This window comes from Carassius carassius, chromosome 38 (assembly GCF_963082965.1).
Source record: "Carassius carassius chromosome 38, fCarCar2.1, whole genome shotgun sequence".
NCBI lineage: Eukaryota > Metazoa > Chordata > Actinopteri > Cypriniformes > Cyprinidae > Carassius > Carassius carassius.
Window position 1 is genome coordinate 4,174,930 of NC_081792.1, and position 22,903 is coordinate 4,197,832.

The window sequence follows — 22,903 nt, forward strand, 5'->3', positions numbered from 1 at the left end:
ATTACGTTATTATATAAAATTTTTATCCATTCGTTAAAATTTTTTCCAAACCCAAAACGTTCTAAAATCGCAACTAAAAAATCATGTTCTACCCTATCAAAAGCCTTTTCAAAATCTAAATTTACAACATATCCATCCTTCTGTGTTTCATTTAAATAGCTTATTATGTCTCTTACACTACTCGTTATATCAGCAATATCTCTCCCTCTTACACCATATGCCTGATTAGTCACTATAATTTTGGGTAAAATATTTTTCATTCTGTTTGCAAGAATTTTAGATAGTATTTTTAAATCTGTGTTTAACATTGTTATTGGCCTAAAATTACTCAAATTATTTTTACTTCTTTTCCTTTTATAAATAATTTCATCAACCCTATACTCATCCTCTGATCCAATTCTCTTTTATTAAAAATCTCTTTATATACTTCCTTTAAAATCCCACTTATCTTCTCTTTAAAAACTTTATAAAATTCATTTACTATCCCATCTGTCCCCGGGCTTTTGTTTCCTTTTAAACTATTGATAGCTTGTACAATTTCCTCTTCACTAATTTCTTTATCACATTCCTCTTTATCTTCTCTACTTACTTTAGCTGTAACACTCTCTAATAACTGATTTTTCTCTTTTTCGTCGATTCCTTTTGTTTCAAAAAGCCCCTCATAATAGTCTTTCACCTCTATTAAAATTCCACTTATATCTTTCACTATTTCTCCTTTTTTATTTTGTAATTCTTTTATTAACTTTGCCTTGCCTCTACTTTTTTCCAAATTAAAGAAAAGTTTTGTACATTTTTCTCCTGCAATTGTGTTTTTTGCCTTACTCCTTATAATTGCTCCTTTACACTTTTCTTCCTCAATTTTCCGCAACTCTTCCTCCAAAAGTATTATCTGTTTTATGTTTACTTCACTTTTAATTGACTCTTCTCTGAGTTTTTTCCTTATTTCCAGCTCCTTTGCTTTTTTAACTTTCTGTACCATTTTGCTATAGTTTATAGAATATTTTTTTATTTCATACTTTACATTTTGCCACCATAAGCGTTTATCTTCAAAGTACATTCCGTCCTCTTTCTCTTTATCTAATATTTCCTCAATTCCTATTCTATAACTTTCACTTGTCAAAATTTCTGAATTTAGTATCCACACTCCAGGCCCTTTTTTTTCTTTACTAAAATCAATATTCCATAACAGCATTTTGTGATCACTCAAGCTGGTATCCTTATAACAAATGTCCCCCAAAAAATATTCCATATCCCTTTCACTTAAAATAAAATCGATTCTTGTCTGACACATAAAATTCCCAACCAGTTGTCTTCGGGAAAAGTCTCTTTTCCTTTCATGGTTTTCCCTCCAAACATCTATCAAATTTCTCTCCTCCATCATTTCTTTTAACTCTTTCCTTCCCAAATCTGTTCTAAAAACCATCCCATCTGCCATGTCCATCTTACTAAAAACAGTATTAAAATCCCCAACTAAAATGACATTTTTATATTTCTTTATTACAATTCTTAATCCCTCAAAAAAAATCTTTTTTTCTCCCTCTTAAATGGGCGCATGCAAATTAATTATCACAAATTCATGATCATCTTTCCTAATATTAATCCCAACACATTTGCCTTTTTTGTCATTATAGACTTCATATGAATTAATTTCAACATTTTCCTTTATTAAAATGGCTACCCCCCTTCCTAACCTTCCATCACCATTATTATAAAACATTTGTCCTTTCCATCTTTTTTTCACATCCTCAATCATTTCATCTTTCCAGTTTGTTTCTTGTAAAATTATAATATCCTGTTTTTTGCATAGTTCTTTTACCATCTCAAATTTCTTAACACTCATTAAACCTCTTGCATTTAAACTCACAAAGTTTAAAACCATTCCAATAAAAAATAAACATTTAAAACCACTCATCTTTAGTCTCTCTCACAATCTTGTTCTTGTATCAATCCCAACTTCTTTTTATCTATTTCAGTCATCTTTTTCTTTCTAGCAACATTAAGATTTGGCTTTACCTTCATTGATTTTCTTCTTATCATTTTTCCAACCTTTTCTCTTTCTTTTCTTGCCTCCTGTTGTTCCATACCCAGTTCCTCCACCTCGTCGCTCTCCTCTTCATCATTTACTTCCTTGTCAGTTGCACCATTCTGTTCCTCTCCATCCGCAGTATCATCCTCCATTCTGTCTACTTCTCCGTCCTGGTGACTTTGGTCCTTCAACTTCTGATTTTCCATATATTCTATTTGCTCTTGTTGTTTGTTTCCCATCGGTTCAAAAGTCTTTGTGGTTTCTACAATCTCCTCTTGCACCTGCCTATCCATACTTTGATGCTCCTCTGATTGCTTCTCATTACCGTCCATCCAGCATTCACATATATTAAGAGGTTTGCCACAGTCTGGACATTCAATTGCTGTACAGTCTCTTGAGAAATGTCCTTGATCATTGCATTTAAAACATTTAAACTCAGGACAGTCTTTGAAGATATGTTCTGGACTTAAACACAATCTACAAGTTTTGACCTGCCTACTGTGTATTATCCTGAAGTACTGTGAACCTTCAGTTGTTTCAAACCTTGTACTGTATGGCAATGATGCCACCTCCTTTGGGAACTTGACCTTAACAAATCTTGTCCCATCCTCTATCTCTGTTCCTGGATAAAACCTCCTCCTTATCTCTGTTATGGGAGTAACTCCCCATCCTTCCAATTTCAAGGTTATGTCATCATCATCTAGATACACAGGCAGATGCATGAACGAGACTACAAATTCTCTGTCCTGGAGTTTTTTAACATCACATATTTGTCCTTTAATTTGCAAACCATTTAACAGTCCATCACAAACTTCCTCCGTTTCAAAAGTCACTTCATATTGTTTATTAGTCTTTGGTCTTACCGCAATAATTTTTTGCTCTAATTATGTCCTCCGCTCCTCCATTAAGCACTTTACTGATGTCAATTGATGCTGTAGCTTCTTTTGAATAGATCCTTTGTTTCTTCATTTCTTTTGCCATCATCCCTTCTCCTTGTCTTAATCCTTTTCCTTGTTCAATTGCATTAGTTTGTTTCAAATTCGTTGCTAGTTGTGAAACAAGCAGTTGATCCAGTTCACTCATTCTGAATAAAAAAATAAAAAATAAACCACTCCCCAGACAGCATGAAGCTGCTGGTTCGTGGTTTAAGACTTATTAAATAGATAAAGAAAAAATCCTGTTTCAATTCAGTCTTAAATCAAAAAAATTAACAAACAAACAATTCTAGAGTTAGCTTCCGTCCTTTCCACACACACTTGCACTTCCTGGGCTGGTGGGCTGGTGGGCTGGTGGGCTGGTGGGCTGGTGGGCTGGTGGGCTGATGGGCTGGTGGGCTGGTGGGCTGGTGGGCTTACCTCCTGATAACAAGGTGAGAATAAGCAGACAGCAATGCTTGCCACTGTCTCATCTAAAACCAACAACTCTGTAGCAATCAGGGGCCTTTACTATTGGTGGGCCAGTGGCGCAATGGATAACGCGTTTGACTACGGATCAGAAGATTCTAGGTTCGACTTCTGGCTGGCTCCCTCTGTGCTTGTTTTTCTCCGGCTTATTTTGTTGTTGTGTTTTTTTTCTCTTCTCCAAAATCCAGAAGAAAAGGCAAATCTTCAGGCATTCTTCTTTTTTTCCAAAAAAGACATATTCTGCACACCCTTTCCGATGTCTAGGGAAGACACGGACATGCTTCGGTATTGTCATTCGTCTCACAAGCACTCCGACAAGCTCGGCGATTATAGGGGAAATAAACTGCAGGCTGGCAGCCAGTTGATTTTCGAATGAACAATTTCATCGCTACTCTGTAACTGCTTCATTACTTTGAAGGGTATAATGCCATGTGGTTTTGATGTCATTGGCTTGCCATTTTGAAGCCTTATCACTAATTGCCACCTGGACATTTAGAATAAGTTGTAAACTGAGTTAAACTGAAGGAGCGAATAATCAGCAACTTTGCCGATTAAAAATTGGTCTCACTTTCATTGTTACCCTCACAATGTCATTTTTGTATCTTGACAGAGTGACAATAGGCAGTGTTTCCTCTAGATAACGGTTGCCGTGTGTGTTTTCAAATGGATGACACAAGTATTTTCACCTGGAAAAGAGCTTAATTACCAGTTCGAGGTATCAATTCAGCAATCACAGGAATCTGCCCAAATAAACTGAACTCCCGGGGTGAGTAAAAAAAAACAGATCCATTGAATGCATACAACAGTATATAATTCAGAAAACCGTCCTTTTGGATAATTCTTGTTTTGCCAAATTATTATCACATTGTTACAGTCGCAGACCTAAAGCAACAGGCCACTACAAGATCCTGCGCCCACACTGACCACATGTATGGAAAGTGCGCCAGAAGCCAATGGCAAGTTTAAGGTTTCCAAATCCCATATGGTCTAGCGCCTAGGATTCCTGGTTTTCAGCCAGGCGGCCCAGGTTTGACTCCCGGTATGGGAAGGCATGCTCCTTTTTGATTCCCTCCTCAAAAATCCAGCACATCTTCCTGCACATCTTTTGGTTTGGAGCTGGCTTTCTCGCAGCTGTTAGCAGAGCTAGAATTCGCAGTCCACAATTGGAAGCCAAAAGTGCTTTCCCATACCGGGAGTCGAACCCAGGCTGTCTGGGTGAAAACCAGGAATCCTAATCACTAGACCATATGGGATTTGGACATCTTAAACTGGCCATTGGCGCACTTTCCATACATGTGGTCAGTGTGGGCGCAGGATCTTGTAGTGGCTTGTTGCTTTAGGTCTGCGACTGTAACAATGTGATAATAATTTGGCAAAACAAAAATTATCCAAAAGGACGGTTTTCTGATTTATATAGTGTTGTATGCATTCAAGGGATCTGTTTTTTTACTCACCCCGGTGGGTTCAGTTTTTTTGGGCAGATTCCAGTGAACCTAGAATCTACTGATCCGTAGTCAGACGCGTTATCCATTGCGCCACTGGCCCACCAATAGTAAAGACCCCTGATTGCTACAGAGTTGTTGGTTTTAGATGTGACAGTGGCAAGCATTGCTGTCTGCTTATTCTCAACTTGTTTTCAGGAGGTAAGCCCACCAGCCCACCAGCCACTCCTTGGTGGTCTAGTGGTTAGGATTCGGCGCTCTCACCGCCGCGGCCCGGGTTCGATTCCCGGTCAGGGAAAGCTCTTTTGGATTCCAATTGTGGACTGCGAATTCTAGCTCTGCTAACAGCTGCGAGAAAGCCAGCTCCAAACCAAAAAAATGGTGAGCACTTGAAAAAAAAGACCACCTTTGAGCCGGAGTCGAACCAGCGACCTAAGGATTGCCAACACTCCAACCTACAGTCCTCCGCTCTACCATCTGAGCTATCAAAAGGGCAAAGTGTTAGACAGAACCTCGACATATCACGGTCTTGTAGCTCTACTGCTGGCCAAAAAGTCACTTCTGGTGCAGGAAGATGTGCTGGATTTTTGAGGAGGGAATCAAAAAGGAGCATGCGTTCCCATACCGGGAGTCAAACCTGGTTCGCCTGGGTGAAAATCAGGAATCCTAAGCGCTAGACCATATGGGATTTGGAAACCTTAAACTGGCCATTGGCTTCTGGCGCACTTTCCATACATGTGGTCAGTGTGGGCGCAGGATCTTGTAGTGGCCTGTTGCTTTAGGTCTGCGACTGTAACAATGTGATAATAATTTGGCAAAACAAGAATTATCCAAAAGGACGGTTTTCTGAATTATATAGTGTTGTATGCATTCAAGGGATCTGTTTTTTTTACTCACCCCGGGAGTTCAGTTTTTTTGGGCAGATTCCTGTGATTGCTGAACTGATACCTCGAACTGGTAATTAAGCTCTTTTCCAGGTGAAAATACTTGTGTCATCCATTTGAAAACACACACGGCAACCGTTATCTAGAGGAAAAACTGCCTATTGTCACTCTGTCAAGATACAAAAACGACATTGTGAGGGTAACAATGAAAGTGAGACCAATTTGTAATCGGCAAAGTTGCTGATTATTCGCTCCTTCAGTTTAACTCTGTTTACAACTTATTCTCAATGTCCAGGTGGCAATTAGTGATAAGGCTTCAAAATGGCAAGCCCGTGACATCAAAAAAACATGGCATTACACCCTTCAAAGTAATGAAGCAGTTACAGAGTAGCGATGAAATTGTTCATTCGAAAATCAACTGGCTGCCAGCCTGCAGTTTATTTCCCCTTTAATCGCCGAGCTTGTCGGAGTGCTTGTGAGACGAATTACAATACCGAAGCATGTCCGTGTCTTCCCTAGACATCGGAAAGGGTGTGCAGAATATGTCTTTTTTGGAAAAAAAGAAGAATGCCTGAAGATTTGCCTTTTCTTCTGGATTTTGGAGAAGAAAAAAAAAACACAACAATAAAATAAGCTGGAGAAAAACAAGCACAGAGCGAGCCAGCCAGGAGTCAAACCTAGAATCTTCTGATCCGTAGTCAGACAAATTTTCCATTGCGCCAATGGCCCACCGCTAGTAAAGACCCCTGATTGCTACAGAGTTGTTGGTTTTAGATGAGACAGTGGCAAGCTAAGGATTGCCAACACTCCAACCTACAGTCCTCCACTCTACCAGCTGAGCTATCGAAGGGGCAAAGTGTTAGACAGAACCTCGACGTCTGGTGCAGGAAGATGTGCTGGATTTTTGAGGAGGGAAGCAAAAAGGAGCATGCGTTCCCATACCGGGAGTCGAACCCAGGCCCCCTGGGTGAAAACCAGGAATCCTAACCATTTTTTTTTATTTTTTTTATTTAGTTCACAAAAGAATACCTTACGTCTCTCCTAAATACAGTTTCACATTCCAATTAAAAACAACAACAAAACAAACAAAAAAAAAAATAATAAAAAAAAAAAAATACATTCATATTTGTAAATATTTTTCTTCTACATTATTCCATTTCTGGCATTTGCTATTTTACACTTTTTTTCATACAGATACATTTATATCATGTTTCAAAAGAATGTTCTGTACCTGAGAAGAAAACATTTTCATAAACATCTCTGTTTTTCCCTCCAGTCTCCAATATTTACACAATGTAAACATGTAATCTTCCACCATATTCTTATACAATGTCCAAACATCTATACAAACAGACCTGTTTTTAACTATATTTCTTCTTCTCCATATAGCATTTTTTGCCAAAATAATTAACAAATTGATCATAATTTTATTCTTACACTTTTCCTCCTTTCCAAACATAAATGTTTTTTGCCAATCTTGATCTTCTTTTCTTTCCCCTAGGTCATTCACTATTTCTTTTAAAACTTTAAAAAAAGATCCTAATTTCTCACACAGTAAAAACAAATGCAACAAACCCTCATCTTGTTTTTTACAAACTTTACATAATGCACTTTGTTCTTTTTTTATAATACACAACCTCATTTCCGACCATATTACATTATGCCTTATAAAATAATCAAGACACTCCAAATTTGTGCTCACCAGTACTCCCCTCATATTTTTCCATATTTCTTCCTCTTTCAAGCCATTGAAGTTTCTTAACCACATATCATTTGAATTTGGTTTTTTAAAAATCTCTTCCCTTAAAACCTGATAAAACATTTTCACATTCCCTAAACTAAACCCTATTCTTTTATTTTGATTAACAAAATAAACTTCAGTCTTTCCTTCCTCTTTTTCTTCCTTTTGTATTTCATTTATCCACGCTTTTGGTATTGCACTTTTCATTTCTTTATATTGCTTCTTTACATTGTTTATGTCATACTCTTCTTTGGCTTCTTCCAACTCATCAATAACTACTTGGACTGGTAAAAAACCCTCTCTTATCTCATACATAATATCTCTTAATCTTGCAATCCCAACTTCCCACCATTTTTTAAAAAATAATTCTTTCCCACTTTTCACAATATGCTTATTAAAAAACAATGGTTGGTTTAAAATCTCTTTCCTTCCTCCAGGTATAAAATCAACCTTTGAGAGAAAAAAACCCCAAGCTTTTAAAACTTCTTTATAAAAATCTGGTATTCTTTCAAACATCCATGTTTTCATTTTCATCCATAAAACACTGTCCCCTAGTTTCACGTTACCACATTTGTCCAAATAATATTTTATTGTATCTTTCCATTCTCCTTTTTCTTGATCATCTATATACTTTTTCACAACTTTAATTCTCATACTTTTCTTTTTTAATTCTACATCAGCTAATCCCATTCCTCCTTTATCAGCCTGTCCTATCAGAGCGTTATAAGCAACTCTTGGGGGTTTCTTCTCCCAAATAAAATCTAAAACACATCTTTTTATTCTTACTTCCACCCATCTTGGCATTGCGCTCACCATTAAAATATACCACATTTTGGATAACATTAAAGCATTAACCACTAAAATTTTCCCTTTCAAACTTAAAAATCTTCCCCTCCAAAAAATTAATCTCCTTTCCATTTCCCCCAACAACTTTTCAAACATTCTTTCTCTTGCCACTTTCTCGTCTTTTCCTAAAGTCACACCCAAAATTTTTGTTTCCTTCACCTCCTCAAAATTAAAAACTCCTCCTAAATTTGGTACCTTTCCAAACTTCATGTACACAGTTTTTTCTTCATTAACTCTTGCACCTGTACCTTTACCATACCTCTCTACATTTCTCATTACTTCCTTCATACTTTCTAAGTCTTTTAAAATCAGTGTTGTGTCGTCTGCATATTGGAATATCTTTTTCTCTTCTTTACCTTCTTCTATTTTAATACCTTGAATGCTTTTATCTTTCTTAATCATTAAACCTAAAGGTTCTGCTACCAAAGTATATATCTGTGCAGAGAGTGGACATCCTTGCCTTATTGACCTTGTTATTCTAAAAGGTTCCGTTAAGAAACCATTACACATCACTCTTGTCATTACGTTATTATATAAAATTTTTATCCATTCGTTAAAATTTTTTCCAAACCCAAAACATTCTAAAATCGCAACTAAAAAATCATGTTCTACCCTATCAAAAGCCTTTTCAAAATCTAAATTTACAACATATCCATCCTTCTGTGTTTCATTTAAATAGCTTATTATGTCTCTTACACTACTCGTTATATCAGCAATATCTCTCCCTCTTACACCATATGCCTGATTAGTCACTATAATTTTGGGTAAAATATTTTTCATTCTGTTTGCAAGAATTTTAGATAGTATTTTTAAATCTGTGTTTAACATTGTTATTGGCCTAAAATTACTCAAATTATTTTTACTTCTTTTCCTTTTATAAATAATTTCATCAACCCTATACTCATCCTCTGATCCAATTCTCTTTTATTAAAAATCTCTTTATATACTTCCTTTAAAATCCCACTTATCTTCTCTTTAAAAACTTTATAAAATTCATTTACTATCCCATCTGTCCCCGGGCTTTTGTTTCCTTTTAAACTATTGATAGCTTGTACAATTTCCTCTTCACTAATTTCTTTATCACATTCCTCTTTATCTTCTCTACTTACTTTAGCTGTAACACTCTCTAATAACTGATTTTTCTCTTTTTCGTCGATTCCTTTTGTTTCAAAAAGCCCCTCATAATAGTCTTTCACCTCTATTAAAATTCCACTTATATCTTTCACTATTTCTCCTTTTTTATTTTGTAATTCTTTTATTAACTTTGCCTTGCCTCTACTTTTTTCCAAATTAAAGAAAAGTTTTGTACATTTTTCTCCTGCAATTGTGTTTTTTGCCTTACTCCTTATAATTGCTCCTTTACACTTTTCTTCCTCAATTTTCCGCAACTCTTCCTCCAAAAGTATTATCTGTTTTATGTTTACTTCACTTTTAATTGACTCTTCTCTGAGTTTTTTCCTTATTTCCAGCTCCTTTGCTTTTTTAACTTTCTGTACCATTTTGCTATAGTTTATAGAATATTTTTTTATTTCATACTTTACATTTTGCCACCATAAGCGTTTATCTTCAAAGTACATTCCGTCCTCTTTCTCTTTATCTAATATTTCCTCAATTCCTATTCTATAACTTTCACTTGTCAAAATTTCTGAATTTAGTATCCACACTCCAGGCCCTTTTTTTTCTTTACTAAAATCAATATTCCATAACAGCATTTTGTGATCACTCAAGCTGGTATCCTTATAACAAATGTCCCCCAAAAAATATTCCATATCCCTTTCACTTAAAATAAAATCGATTCTTGTCTGACACATAAAATTCCCAACCAGTTGTCTTCGGGAAAAGTCTCTTTTCCTTTCATGGTTTTCCCTCCAAACATCTATCAAATTTCTCTCCTCCATCATTTCTTTTAACTCTTTCCTTCCCAAATCTGTTCTAAAAACCATCCCATCTGCCATGTCCATCTTACTAAAAACAGTATTAAAATCCCCAACTAAAATGACATTTTTATATTTCTTTATTACAATTCTTAATCCCTCAAAAAAAATCTTTTTTTCTCCCTCTTAAATGGGCGCATGCAAATTAATTATCAAAAATTCATGATCATCTTTCCTAATATTAATCCCAACACATTTGCCTTTTTTGTCATTATAGACTTCATATGAATTAATTTCAACATTTTCCTTTATTAAAATGGCTACCCCCCTTCCTAACCTTCCATCACCATTATTATAAAACATTTGTCCTTTCCATCTTTTTTTCACATCCTCAATCATTTCATCTTTCCAGTTTGTTTCTTGTAAAATTATAATATCCTGTTTTTTGCATAGTTCTTTTACCATCTCAAATTTCTTAACACTCATTAAACCTCTTGCATTTAAACTCACAAAGTTTAAAACCATTCCAATAAAAAATAAACATTTAAAACCACTCATCTTTAGTCTCTCTCACAATCTTGTTCTTGTATCAATCCCAACTTCTTTTTATCTATTTCAGTCATCTTTTTCTTTCTAGCAACATTAAGATTTGGCTTTACCTTCATTGATTTTCTTCTTATCATTTTTCCAACCTTTTCTCTTTCTTTTCTTGCCTCCTGTTGTTCCATACCCAGTTCCTCCACCTCGTCGCTCTCCTCTTCATCATTTACTTCCTTGTCAGTTGCACCATTCTGTTCCTCTCCATCCGCAGTATCATCCTCCATTCTGTCTACTTCTCCGTCCTGGTGACTTTGGTCCTTCAACTTCTGATTTTCCATATATTCTATTTGCTCTTGTTGTTTGTTTCCCATCGGTTCAAAAGTCTTTGTGGTTTCTACAATCTCCTCTTGCACCTGCCTATCCATACTTTGATGCTCCTCTGATTGCTTCTCATTACCGTCCATCCAGCATTCACATATATTAAGAGGTTTGCCACAGTCTGGACATTCAATTGCTGTACAGTCTCTTGAGAAATGTCCTTGATCATTGCATTTAAAACATTTAAACTCAGGACAGTCTTTGATGATATGTTCTGGACTTAAACACAATCTACAAGTTTTGACCTGCCTACTGTGTATTATCCTGAAGTACTGTGAACCTTCAGTTGTCTCAAACCTTGTACTGTATGGCAATGATGCCACCTCCTTTGGGAACTTGACCTTAACAAATCTTGTCCCATCCTCTATCTCTGTTCCTGGATAAAACCTCCTCCTTATCTCTGTTATGGGAGTAACTCCCCATCCTTCCAATTTCAAGGTTATGTCATCATCATCTAGATACACAGGCAGATGCATGAACGAGACTACAAATTCTCTGTCCTGGAGTTTTTTAACATCACATATTTGTCCTTTAATTTGCAAACCATTTAACAGTCCATCACAAACTTCCTCCGTTTCAAAAGTCACTTCATATTGTTTATTAGTCTTTGGTCTTACCGCAAGAGTTTTTTCCACTCTCACTTTTTCCTTTATTGCTCTAATTATGTCCTCCGCTCCTCCATTAAGCACTTTACTGATGTCAATTGATGCTGTAGCTTCTTTTGAATAGATCCTTTGTTTCTTCATTTCTTTTGCCATCATCCCTTCTCCTTGTCTTAATCCTTTTCCTTGTTCAATTGCATTAGTTTGTTTCAAATTCGTTGCTAGTTGTGAAACAAGCAGTTGATCCAGTTCACTCATTCTGAATAAAAAAATAAAAAATAAACCACTCCCCAGACAGCATGAAGCTGCTGGTTCGTGGTTTAAGACTTATTAAATAGATAAAGAAAAAATCCTGTTTCAATTCAGTCTTAAATCAAAAAAATTAACAAACAAACAATTCTAGAGTTAGCTTCCGTCCTTTCCACACACACTTGCACTTCCTGGGCTGGTGGGCTGGTGGGCTGATGGGCTGGTGGGCTGGTGGGCTTACCTCCTGATAACAAGGTGAGAATAAGCAGACAGCAATGCTTGCCACTGTCTCATCTAAAACCAACAACTCTGTAGCAATCAGGGGCCTTTACTATTGGTGGGCCAGTGGCGCAATGGATAACGCGTCTGACTACGGATCAGAAGATTCTAGATTCGACTTCTGGCTGGCTCCCTCTGTGCTTGTTTTTCTCCGGCTTATTTTGTTGTTGTGTTTTTTTTTCTCTTCTCCAAAATCCAGAAGAAAAGGCAAATCTTCAGGCATTCTTCTTTTTTTTCAAAAAAGACATATTCTGCACACCCTTTCCGATGTCTAGGGAAGACACGGACATGCTTCGGTATTGTCATTCGTCTCACAAGCACTCCGACAAGCTCGGCGATTATAGGGGAAATAAACTGCAGGCTGGCAGCCAGTTGATTTTCGAATGAACAATTTCATCGCTACTCTGTAACTGCTTCATTACTTTGAAGGGTATAATGCCATGTGGTTTTGATTTCATTGGCTTGCCATTTTGAAGCCTTATCACTAATTGCCACCTGGACATTTAGAATAAGTTGTAAACTGAGTTAAACTGAAGGAGCGAATAATCAGCAACTTTGCCGATTAAAAATTGGTCTCACTTTCATTGTTACCCTCACAATGTCATTTTTGTATCTTGACAGAGTGACAATAGGCAGTGTTTCCTCTAGATAAAGGTTGCCGTGTGTGTTTTCAAATGGATGACACAAGTATTTTCACCTGGAAAAGAGCTTAATTACCAGTTCGAGGTATCAATTCAGCAATCACAGGAATCCGCCCAAATAAACTGAACTCCCGGGGTGAGTAAAAAAAAACAGATCCCTTGAATGCATACAACAGTATATAATTCAGAAAACCGTCCTTTTGGATAATTCTTGTTTTGCCAAATTATTATCACATTGTTACAGTCGCAGACCTAAAGCAACAGGCCACTACAAGATCCTGCGCCCACACTGACCACATGTATGGAAAGTGCGCCAGAAGCCAATGGCCAGTTTAAGGTTTCCAAATCCCATATGGTCTAGCGCCTAGGATTCCTGGTTTTCAGCCAGGCGGCCCAGGTTTGACTCCCGGTATGGGAAGGCATGCTCCTTTTTGATTCCCTCCTCAAAAATCCAGCACATCTTCCTGCACATCTTTTGGTTTGGAGCTGGCTTTCTCGCAGCTGTTAGCAGAGCTAGAATTCGCAGTCCACAATTGGAAGCCAAAAGTGCTTTCCCATACCGGGAGTCGAACCCAGGCTGTCTGGGTGAAAACCAGGAATCCTAATCACTAGACCATATGGGATTTGGACATCTTAAACTGGCCATTGGCGCACTTTCCATACATGTGGTCAGTGTGGGCGCAGGATCTTGTAGTGGCTTGTTGCTTTAGGTCTGCGACTGTAACAATGTGATAATAATTTGGCAAAACAAAAATTATCCAAAAGGACGGTTTTCTGATTTATATAGTGTTGTATGCATTCAAGGGATCTGTTTTTTTTACTCACCCCGGTGGGTTCAGTTTTTTTGGGCAGATTCCAGTGAACCTAGAATCTACTGATCCGTAGTCAGACGCAATATCCATTGCGCCACTGGCCCACCAATAGTAAAGACCCCTGATTGCTACAGAGTTGTTGGTTTTAGATGTGACAGTGGCAAGCATTGCTGTCTGCTTATTCTCAACTTGTTTTCAGGAGGTAAGCCCACCAGCCCACCAGCCCACCAGCCACTCCTTGGTGGTCTAGTGGTTAGGATTCGGCGCTCTCACCACCGCGGCCCGGGTTCGATTCCCGGTCAGGGAAAGCTCTTTTGGATTCCAATTGTGGACTGCGAATTCTAGCTCTGCTAACAGCTGCGAGAAAGCCAGCTCCAAACCAAAAAAATGGTGAGCACTTGAAAAAAAAGACCACCTTCGAGCCGGAGTCGAACCAGCGACCTAAGGATTGCCAACACTCCAACCTACAGTCCTCCGCTCTACCATCTGAGCTATCAAAAGGGCAAAGTGTTAGACAGAACCTCGACATATCACGGTCTTGTAGCTCTACTGCTGGCCAAAAAGTCACTTCTGGTGCAGGAAGATGTGCTGGAGTTTTGAGGAGGGAATCAAAAAGGAGCATGCGTTCCCATACCGGGAGTCAAACCTGGGCCGCCTGGGTGAAAATCAGGAATCCTAAGCGCTAGACCATATGGGATTTGGAAACCTTAAACTGGCCATTGGCTTCTGGCGCACTTTCCATACATGTGGTCAGTGTGGGCGCAGGATCTTGTAGTGGCCTGTTGCTTTAGGTCTGCGACTGTAACAATGTGATAATAATTTGGCAAAACAAGAATTATCCAAAAGGACGGTTTTCTGAATTATATAGTGTTGTATGCATTCAAGGGATCTGTTTTTTTTACTCACCCCGGGAGTTCAGTTTTTTTGGGCAGATTCCTGTGATTGCTGAACTGATACCTCGAACTGGTAATTAAGCTCTTTTCCAGGTGAAAATACTTGTGTCATCCATTTGAAAACACACACGGCAACCGCTATCTAGAGGAAAAACTGCCTATTGTCACTCTGTCAAGATACAAAAATGACATTGTGAGGGTAACAATGAAAGTGAGACCAATTTGTAATCGGCAAAGTTGCTGATTATTCGCTCCTTCAGTTTAACTCTGTTTACAACTTATTCTAAATGTCCAGGTGAGAATTAGTGATAAGGCTTCAAAATGGCAAGCCCATGACATCAAAACCACATGGCATTATACCCTTCAAAGTAATGAAGCAGTTACAGAGTAGCGATGAAATTGTTCATTCGAAAATCAACTGGCTGCCAGCCTGCAGTTTATTTCCCCTATAATCGCCTAGCTTGTCGGAGTGCTTGTGAGACGAATTGCAATACCGAAGCATGTCAGTGTCTTCCCTAGACATCGAAAAGGGTGTGCAGAATATGTATTTTTTGGAAAAAAAAGAAGAATGCCTGAAGATTTGCCTTTTCTTCTGGATTTTGGAGAAGAGAAAAAAAACACAACAACAAAATAAGCCGGAGAAAAACAAGCACAGAGCGAGCCAGCCAGGAGTCGAACCTAGAATCTTCTGATCCGTAGTCAGACACACTATCCATTGCGCCACTGTCCCACCAATAGCAAAGACCCCTGATTGCTACAGAGTTGTTGGTTTTAGATGAGACAGTGGCAAGCATTGCTGTCTTCTTATTCTCACCTTGTTTTCAGGAGGTAAGCCCACCAACCCACCAGCCCCTCCCTGTTGGTCTAGTGGTTAGGATTCGGTGCTCTCACAGCTGCCGCCTGGGTTCGATTCCCGGTCAGGGAAAGCTCTTTAGGCTTCCAATTGTGGACTGCGAATTCTAGCTCTGCTAACAGCTGCGAGAAAGCCAGCTCCAAACCAAAAAAATGGTGAGCACTTGAAAAATGACCTCCGTCGAACCAGCGACCTAAGGATTGCCAATACTCCAACCTACAGTCCTCAGCTCTACCAGCTGAGCTATCAAAGGGGCAAATTATGAGACAGAACCTCGACATATCACGGTCTTGTAGCTCTACTGCTGGCGAAAACGTCACTTCTGGTGCAGGAAGATGTGCTGGATTTTTGAGGAGGGAATCAAAAAGGAGCATGCGTTCCCATACCGGGAGTCAAACCTGGGCCGCCTGGGTGAAAACCAGGAATCCTAAGCGCTAGACCATATTGGATTTGGAAACCTTAAACTGGCCATTGGCTTCTGGCGCACTTTCCATACATGTGGTCAGTGTGGGCACAGGATCTTGTAGTGGCCTGTTGCTTTAAGTCTGCGACTGTAACAATGTGATAATAATTTGGCAAAACAAGAATTATACAAAAGGACGGTTTTCTGATTTATATAGTGTTGTATGCATTCAAGGGATCTGTTTTTTTACTCACCCCGGGAGTTCAGTTTATTTGGGCAGATTCCGGTGATTGCTGAATTGATACCTTGAACTGGTAATTAAGCTCTTGTCCAGGTGAAAATACTTGTGTCATGCATCTGAAAACACACATTGCAACCGTTATCTAGATGAAAATCTGACTATCATCGGTCTGTCAAAGTACAAAATTGACATATTGTGAGGTTAATAATGAAAGTGAGACCAATTTTTAATCCGCAAAGTTGCTGATTATTCGCTCATTCAGTTTAATGCAGATTACAATTTATTCTCAATGTCCAGGTGGCAATTAGTGATAAGGCTTCAAAATGGCAAGCCTGTGACATCAAAACAACATGGCATTACACCCTTCAAAGTAATGAAGCAGTTACAGAGTAGCGATGAAATTGTTCATTCGAAAATCAACTGGCTGCCAGCCTGCAGTCTATTTCCCCTTTAATCGCCGAGCTTGTCGGAGTGCTTGTGAGACGAATGACAAAACCGAAGCATGTCCGTGTCTTCCCTAGACATCGGAAAGGGTGTGCAGAATATGTCTTTCTTGGAAAAAAAGAAGAATGCCTGAAGATTTGCCTTTTCTTCTGGATTTTGGAGAAGAAAAAAAAACACAACAACAAAATAAGCTGGAGAAAAACAAGCACAGAGCGAGCCAGCCAGGAGTCAAACCTAGAATCTTCTGATCTGTAGTCAGACACATTATCCATTGCGCCACTGGCACACCGCTAGTAAAGATCCCTGATTGCTACAGAGTTGTTGGTTTTATATGAGACAGTGGCAAGCTAAGGATTGCCAACACTCCAACCTACAGTCCTCCACTCTACCAGCTGAGCTATCGAAGGGGCAAAGTGTTAGACAGAACCTCGACGTCTGGTGCAGGAAGATGTGCTGGATTTTTGAGGAGGGAAGCAAAAAGGAGCATGCGTTCCCATACCGGGAGTCAACCCGGGCCCCCTGGGAGAAAACCAGGAATCCTAACCACTAGACCATATGGGATTTGGACACCTTAAACTGGCCATTGGCGCACTTTCCATACATGTGGTCAGTGTGGGCACAGGATCTTGTAGTGGCCTGTTGCTTTAGGTCTGCGACTGTAACAATGTGATAATAATTTGGCAAAACAAGAATTATCCAAAAGGACGGTTTTCTAATTTATATAGTGTTGTATGCATTCAAGGGATCTGTTTTTTTACTCACCCCGGGGGTTCAGTTTTTTGGGGCAGATTCCAGTGAACCTAGAATCTTCTGATCTGTAGTCAGACACGTTATCCATTGCGCCACTGGCCCACCGATAGTAGAGACCCCTGATTGCTACAGAGTTGTTGGTTTTAGATGAGACAGTGGCAAGCATTGCTGTCTGCTTATTCTCACCTTGTTTTCAGGAGGTAAGCCCACCAACCCACCAGCCCACCAGCCCACCAGCCCCTCCCTGGTGGTCTAGTGGTTAGGATTCGGTGCTCTCACCGCCGCGGCCCGGGTTCGATTCCCGGTCAGGGAAAGCTCGTTTGGCTTTCAATTGTGGACTGCGAATTCTAGCAAAAGTGTTACACAGAACCTCGACATATCACGGTCTTGTAGCTCTACTGCTGGCCAAAAAGTCACTTCTGGTGCAGGAAGATGTGCTGGATTTTTGAGGAGGGAATCAAAAAGGAGCATGCGTTCCCATACCGGGTGTCAAAACTGGGCCGCCTGGGTGAAAACCAGGAATCCTGAGCGCTAGACCATATGGGATTTGGAAACCTTAAACTGGCCATTGGCTTCTGGCGCACTTTCCATACATGTGGTCAGTGTGGGCGCAGGATCTTGTAGTGGCCTGTTGCTTTAGGTCTGCGACTGTAACAATGTGATAATAATTTGGCAAAACAAGAATTATCCATAAGGACGGTTTTCTGAATTATATAGTGTTGTATGCATTCAAGGAATCTGTTTTTTTTACTCACCCCGGGAGTTCAGTTTATTTGGGCAGATTCCTGTGATTGCTGAATTGATACCTTGAACTGGTGATTAAGCTCTTGTCCAGGTGAAAATGCTTGTGTCATGCATCTGAAAACACACATTGCAACCGTTATCTAGATGAAAATCTGACTATCATCGGTCTGTCAAAGTACAAAATTGACATATTGTGAGGTTAATAATGAAAGTGAGACCAATTTTTAATCCGCAAAGTTGCTGATTATTCGCTCGTTCAGTTTAATGCAGATTACAATTTATTCTCAATGTCCAGGTGGCAATTAGTGATAAGGCTTCAAAATGGCAAGCCCGTGACATCAAAACAACATGGCATTACACCCTTCAAAGTAATGAAGCAGTTACAGAGTAGCGATGAAATTGTTCATTCGAAAATCAACTGGCTGCCAGCCTGCAGTTTATTTCCCCGAGCCGAGCTTGTCGGAGTGCTTGTGAGACGAATGGCAATACCGAAGCATGTCCGTGTCTTCCCTAGACATCGAAAAGGCTGTGCAGAATATGTCTTTTTTGGAAAAAAAGAAGAATGCCTGAAGATTTGCCTTTTCTTCTGGATTTTGGAGGAGAGAAAAAAAACACAACAACAAAATAAGCCGGAGAAAAACAAGCACAGAGCGAGCCAGCCAGGAGTCGAACCTAGAATCTTCTGATGCGTAGTCAGACGCGTTATCCATTGCGCCACTGGCCCACCAATAGTAAAGACTCCTGATTGCTACAGAGTTGTTGGTTTTAGATGAGACAGTGGCAAGCTAAGGATTGCCAACACTCCAACCTACAGTCCTCCACTCTACCAGCTGAGCTATCGAAGGGGCAAAGTGTTAGACAGAACCTCGACGTCTGGTGCAGGAAGATGTGCTGGATTTTTGAGGAGGGAAGCAAAAAGAAGCATGCGTTCCCATACCAGGAGTCGAACCCGGGCCACCTGGGTGAAAACCAGGAATCCTAACCGCTAGACCATATGGGATTTGGACATCTTAAACTGGCCATTGGCGCAGTTTCCATACATGTGGTCAGTGTGGGCGCAGGATCTTGTAGTGGACTGTTGCTTTAGGTCTGCGACTGTAACAATGTGATAATAATTTGGCAAAACAAGAATTATCCAAAAGGATGGTTTTCTGATTTATATAGTGTTGTATGCATTCAAGGGATCTGTTTTTTTACTCACCCCGGGGGGTTCAGTTTTTTGGGGCAGATTCCAGTGAACCTAGAATCTTCTGATCCGTAGTCAGACACGTTATCCATTGCGCCACTGGCCCACCAATAGTAAAGACCCCTGATTGCAACAGAGTTGTTGGTTTTAGATGAGACAGTGGCAAGCATTGCTGTCTGCTTATTCTCACCTTGTTTTCAGGAGGTAAGCCCACCAACCCACCAGCCCACCAGCCCACCAGCCCCTCCCTGGTGGTCTAGTGGTTAGGATTCGGCGCTCTCACCGCCGCGGCCCGGGTTCGATTCCCGGTCAGGGAAAGCTCTTTTGGCTTCCAATTGTGGACTGCGAATTCTAGCAAAAGTGTTACACAGAACCTCGACATATCACGGTCTTGTAGCTCTACTGCTGGGCAAAAAGTCACTTCTGGTGCAGGAAGATGTGCTGGATTGTTGAGGAGGGAATCAAAAAGGAGCATGCGTTCCCATACCGGGTGTCAAAACTGGGCCGCCTGGGTAAAAACCAGGAATCCTGAGCGCTAGACCATATGGGATTTGGAAACCTTAAACTGGCCATTGGCTTCTGGCGCACTTTCCATACATGTGGTCAGTGTGGGCGCAGGATCTTGTAGTGGCCTGTTGCTTTAGGTCTGCGACTGTAACAATGTGATAATAATTTGGCAAAACAAGAATTATCCATAAGGACGGTTTTCTGAATTATATAGTGTTGTATGCATTCAAGGGATCTGTTTTTTTTACTCACCCCGGGAGTTCAGTTTATTTGGGCAGATTCCTGTGATTGCTGAATTGATACCTTGAACTGGTGATTAAGCTCTTGTCCAGGTGAAAATGCTTGTGTCATGCATCTGAAAACACACATTGCAACCGTTATCTAGATGAAAATCTGACTATCATCGGTATGTCAAAGTACAAAATTGACATATTGTGAGGTTAATAATGAAAGTGAGACCAATTTTTAATCCGCAAAGTTGCTGATTATTCGCTCGTTCAGTTTAATGCAGATTACAATTTATTCTCAATGTCCAGGTGGCAATTAGTGATAAGGCTTCAAAATGGCAAGCCCGTGACATCAAAACAACATGGCATTACACCCTTCAAAGTAATGAAGCAGTTACAGAGTAGCGATGAAATTGTTCATTCGAAAATCAACTGGCTGCCAGCCTGCAGTTTATTTCCCCTATAATCGCCGAGCTTGTCGGAGTGCTTGTGAGACGAATGGCAATACCGAAGCATGTCCGTGTCTTCCCTAGACATCGAAAAGGCTGTGCAGAATATGTCTTTTTTGGAAAAAAAGAAGAATGCCTGAAGATTTGCCTTTTCTTCTGGATTTTGGAGGAGAGAAAAAAAACACAACAACAAAATAAGCCGGAGAAAAACAAGCACAGAGCGAGCCAGCCAGGAGTCGAACCTAGAATCTTCTGATGCGTAGTCAGACTCGTTATCCATTGCGCCACTGGCCCACCAATAGTAAAGACTCCTGATTGCTACAGAGTTGTTGGTTTTAGATGAGACAGTGGCAAGCTAAGGATTGCCAACACTCCAACCTACAGTCCTCCACTCTACCAGCTGAGCTATCAAAGGGGCAAAGTGTTAGACAGAACCTCGACGTCTGGTGCAGGAAGATGTGCTGGATTTTTGAGGAGGGAAGCAAAAGGTAGCATGCGTTCCCATACCGGGAGTCGAACCCGGGCCACCTGGGTGAAAACCAGGAATCCTAACCGCTAGACCATATGGGATTTGGACATCTTAAACTGGCCATTGGCGCAGTTTCCATACATGTGGTCAGTGTGGGCGCAGGATCTTGTAGTGGCCTGTTGCTTTAGGTCTGCTACTGTAACAATGTGATAATAATTTGGCAAAACAAGAATTATCCAAAAGGACGGTTTTCTGATTTATATAGTGTTGTATGCATTCAAGGGATCTGTTTTTTTACTCACCCCGGGGGTTCAGTTTTTTGGGGCAGATTCCAGTGAACCTAGAATCTTCTGATCCGTAGTCAGACACGTTATCCATTGCGCCACTGGCCCACCAATAGTAAAGACCCCTGATTGCTACAGAGTTGTTGGTTTTAGATGAGACAGTGGCAAGCATTGCTGTCTGCTTATTCTCACCTTGTTTTCAGGAGGTAATCCCACCAACCCACCAGCCCACCAGCCCCCCAGCCCCTCCCTGGTGGTCTAGTGGTTAGGATTCGGCGCTCTCACCGCCGCGGCCCGGGTTCGATTCCCGGTCAGGGAAAGCTCTTTTGGCTTCCAATTGTGGACTGCGAATTCTAGCAAAAGTGTTACACAGAACCTCGACATATCACGGTCTTGTAGCTCTACTGCTGGCCAAAAAGTCACTTCTGGTGCAGGAGGATGTGCTGGATTTTTGAGAGGGGGAATCAAAAAGGAGCATGCGTTCCCATACCGGGAGTCAAACCTGGGCCGCCTGGGTGAAAACCAGGAATCCTAAGCGCTAGACCATATGGGATTTGGAAACCTTAAACTGGCCATTGGCTTCTGGCGCACTTTCCATACATGTGGTCAGTGTGGGCGCAGGATCTTGTAGTGGCCTGTTGCTTTAGGTCTGCGACTGTAACAATGTGATAATAATTTGGCAAAACAAGAATTATCCAAAAGGAAGGTTTTCTGAATTATATAGTGTTGTATGCATTCAAGCGATCTGTTTTTTTTTACTCACCCCGGGAGTTCAGTTTATTTGGGCAGATTCCTGTGATTGCTGAACTGATACCTCGAACTTGTAATTAAGCTCTTTTCCAGGTGAAAATACTTGTGTCATCCATTTGAAAACACACACGGCAACCGTTATCTAGAGGAAAAACTACCTATTGTCACTCTGTCAAGATACAAAAATGACATTGTGTGGGTAATAATGAAAGTGAGACAAATTTTTAATCAGCAAAGTTGCTGAATATTCGCTCCTTCAGTTTAACTCAGTTTACAACTTATTCTAAATGTCCAGGTGACAATTAGTGATAAGGCTTCAAAATGGCAAGCCCATAACATCAAAACCACATGGCATTATACCCTTCAAAGTAATGAAGCAGTTACAGAGTAGCGTTGAAATTGATCATTCGAAAATCAACTGGCTGCCAGCCTGCAGTTTATTTCCCCTATAATCGCCGAGCTTGTCGGAGTGCTTGTGAGACAAATGGCAATACCGAAGCATGTCCGTGTCTTCCCTAGACATCGGAAAGGGTGTGCAGAATATGTCTTTTTTGGAAAAAAAGAAGAATGCCTGAAGATTTGCCTTTTCTTCTGGATTTTGGAGAAGAGAAAAAAACACAACAACAAAATAAGCCGGAGAAAAACAAGCACAGAGCGAGCCAGCCAGGAGTCGAACCTAGAATCTTCTGATCCGTAGTCAGACGCGTTATCCATTGTGCCACTGGCCCACCAATAGTAGAGACCCCTGATTGCTACAGAGTTGTTGGTTTTAGATGTGAAAGTGGCAAGCATTGCTGTCTGCTTATTCTCACCTTGTTTTCAGTAGGTAAGCCCACCAGCCCATCAACCCACCGGCCCACCAGCCCACCAGCCCCTCCCTGGTGGTCTAGTGTTTAGGATTCGGCGCTCTCACCGCCGCGGCCTGGGTTCGATTCCCGGTCAGGGAAAGCCCTTTTGGCTTCCAATTGTGGACTTCGAATTCAAGC

The 22,903-nt window shown here is 40.3% G+C and overlaps 10 non-coding genes across 10 annotated transcripts; 6 read left to right on the forward strand and 4 right to left on the reverse strand.

Moving 5' to 3' along the window:
• Nucleotides 1-5,097: 5,097 nt before the first annotated feature.
• Nucleotides 5,098-5,169, forward strand: trnae-cuc (transfer RNA glutamic acid (anticodon CUC)). Its single transcript has one exon. It is a non-coding gene; the product is annotated as a tRNA-Glu (tRNA).
• Nucleotides 5,170-13,952: 8,783 nt separating this feature from the next.
• Nucleotides 13,953-14,024, forward strand: trnae-cuc (transfer RNA glutamic acid (anticodon CUC)). Its single transcript has one exon. It is a non-coding gene; the product is annotated as a tRNA-Glu (tRNA).
• A 3,518-nt stretch (nt 14,025-17,542) lies between these two features.
• Nucleotides 17,543-17,614, forward strand: trnae-cuc (transfer RNA glutamic acid (anticodon CUC)). Its single transcript has one exon. It is a non-coding gene; the product is annotated as a tRNA-Glu (tRNA).
• A 1,082-nt stretch (nt 17,615-18,696) lies between these two features.
• trnar-acg (transfer RNA arginine (anticodon ACG)) lies at nt 18,697-18,769 on the reverse strand. The gene has a single exon. It is a non-coding gene; the product is annotated as a tRNA-Arg (tRNA).
• Nucleotides 18,770-18,973: 204 nt separating this feature from the next.
• Nucleotides 18,974-19,045, reverse strand: trnae-uuc (transfer RNA glutamic acid (anticodon UUC)). Its single transcript has one exon. It is a non-coding gene; the product is annotated as a tRNA-Glu (tRNA).
• Nucleotides 19,046-19,476: 431 nt separating this feature from the next.
• Nucleotides 19,477-19,548, forward strand: trnae-cuc (transfer RNA glutamic acid (anticodon CUC)). Its single transcript has one exon. It is a non-coding gene; the product is annotated as a tRNA-Glu (tRNA).
• Nucleotides 19,549-20,912: 1,364 nt separating this feature from the next.
• trnae-uuc (transfer RNA glutamic acid (anticodon UUC)) lies at nt 20,913-20,984 on the reverse strand. The gene has a single exon. It is a non-coding gene; the product is annotated as a tRNA-Glu (tRNA).
• Nucleotides 20,985-21,414: 430 nt separating this feature from the next.
• Nucleotides 21,415-21,486, forward strand: trnae-cuc (transfer RNA glutamic acid (anticodon CUC)). Its single transcript has one exon. It is a non-coding gene; the product is annotated as a tRNA-Glu (tRNA).
• A 1,086-nt stretch (nt 21,487-22,572) lies between these two features.
• On the reverse strand, nt 22,573-22,645 carry trnar-acg (transfer RNA arginine (anticodon ACG)). Its single transcript has one exon. It is a non-coding gene; the product is annotated as a tRNA-Arg (tRNA).
• Nucleotides 22,646-22,792: 147 nt separating this feature from the next.
• trnae-cuc (transfer RNA glutamic acid (anticodon CUC)) lies at nt 22,793-22,864 on the forward strand. The gene has a single exon. It is a non-coding gene; the product is annotated as a tRNA-Glu (tRNA).
• The last annotated feature ends 39 nt before the right edge of the window (nt 22,865-22,903 follow it).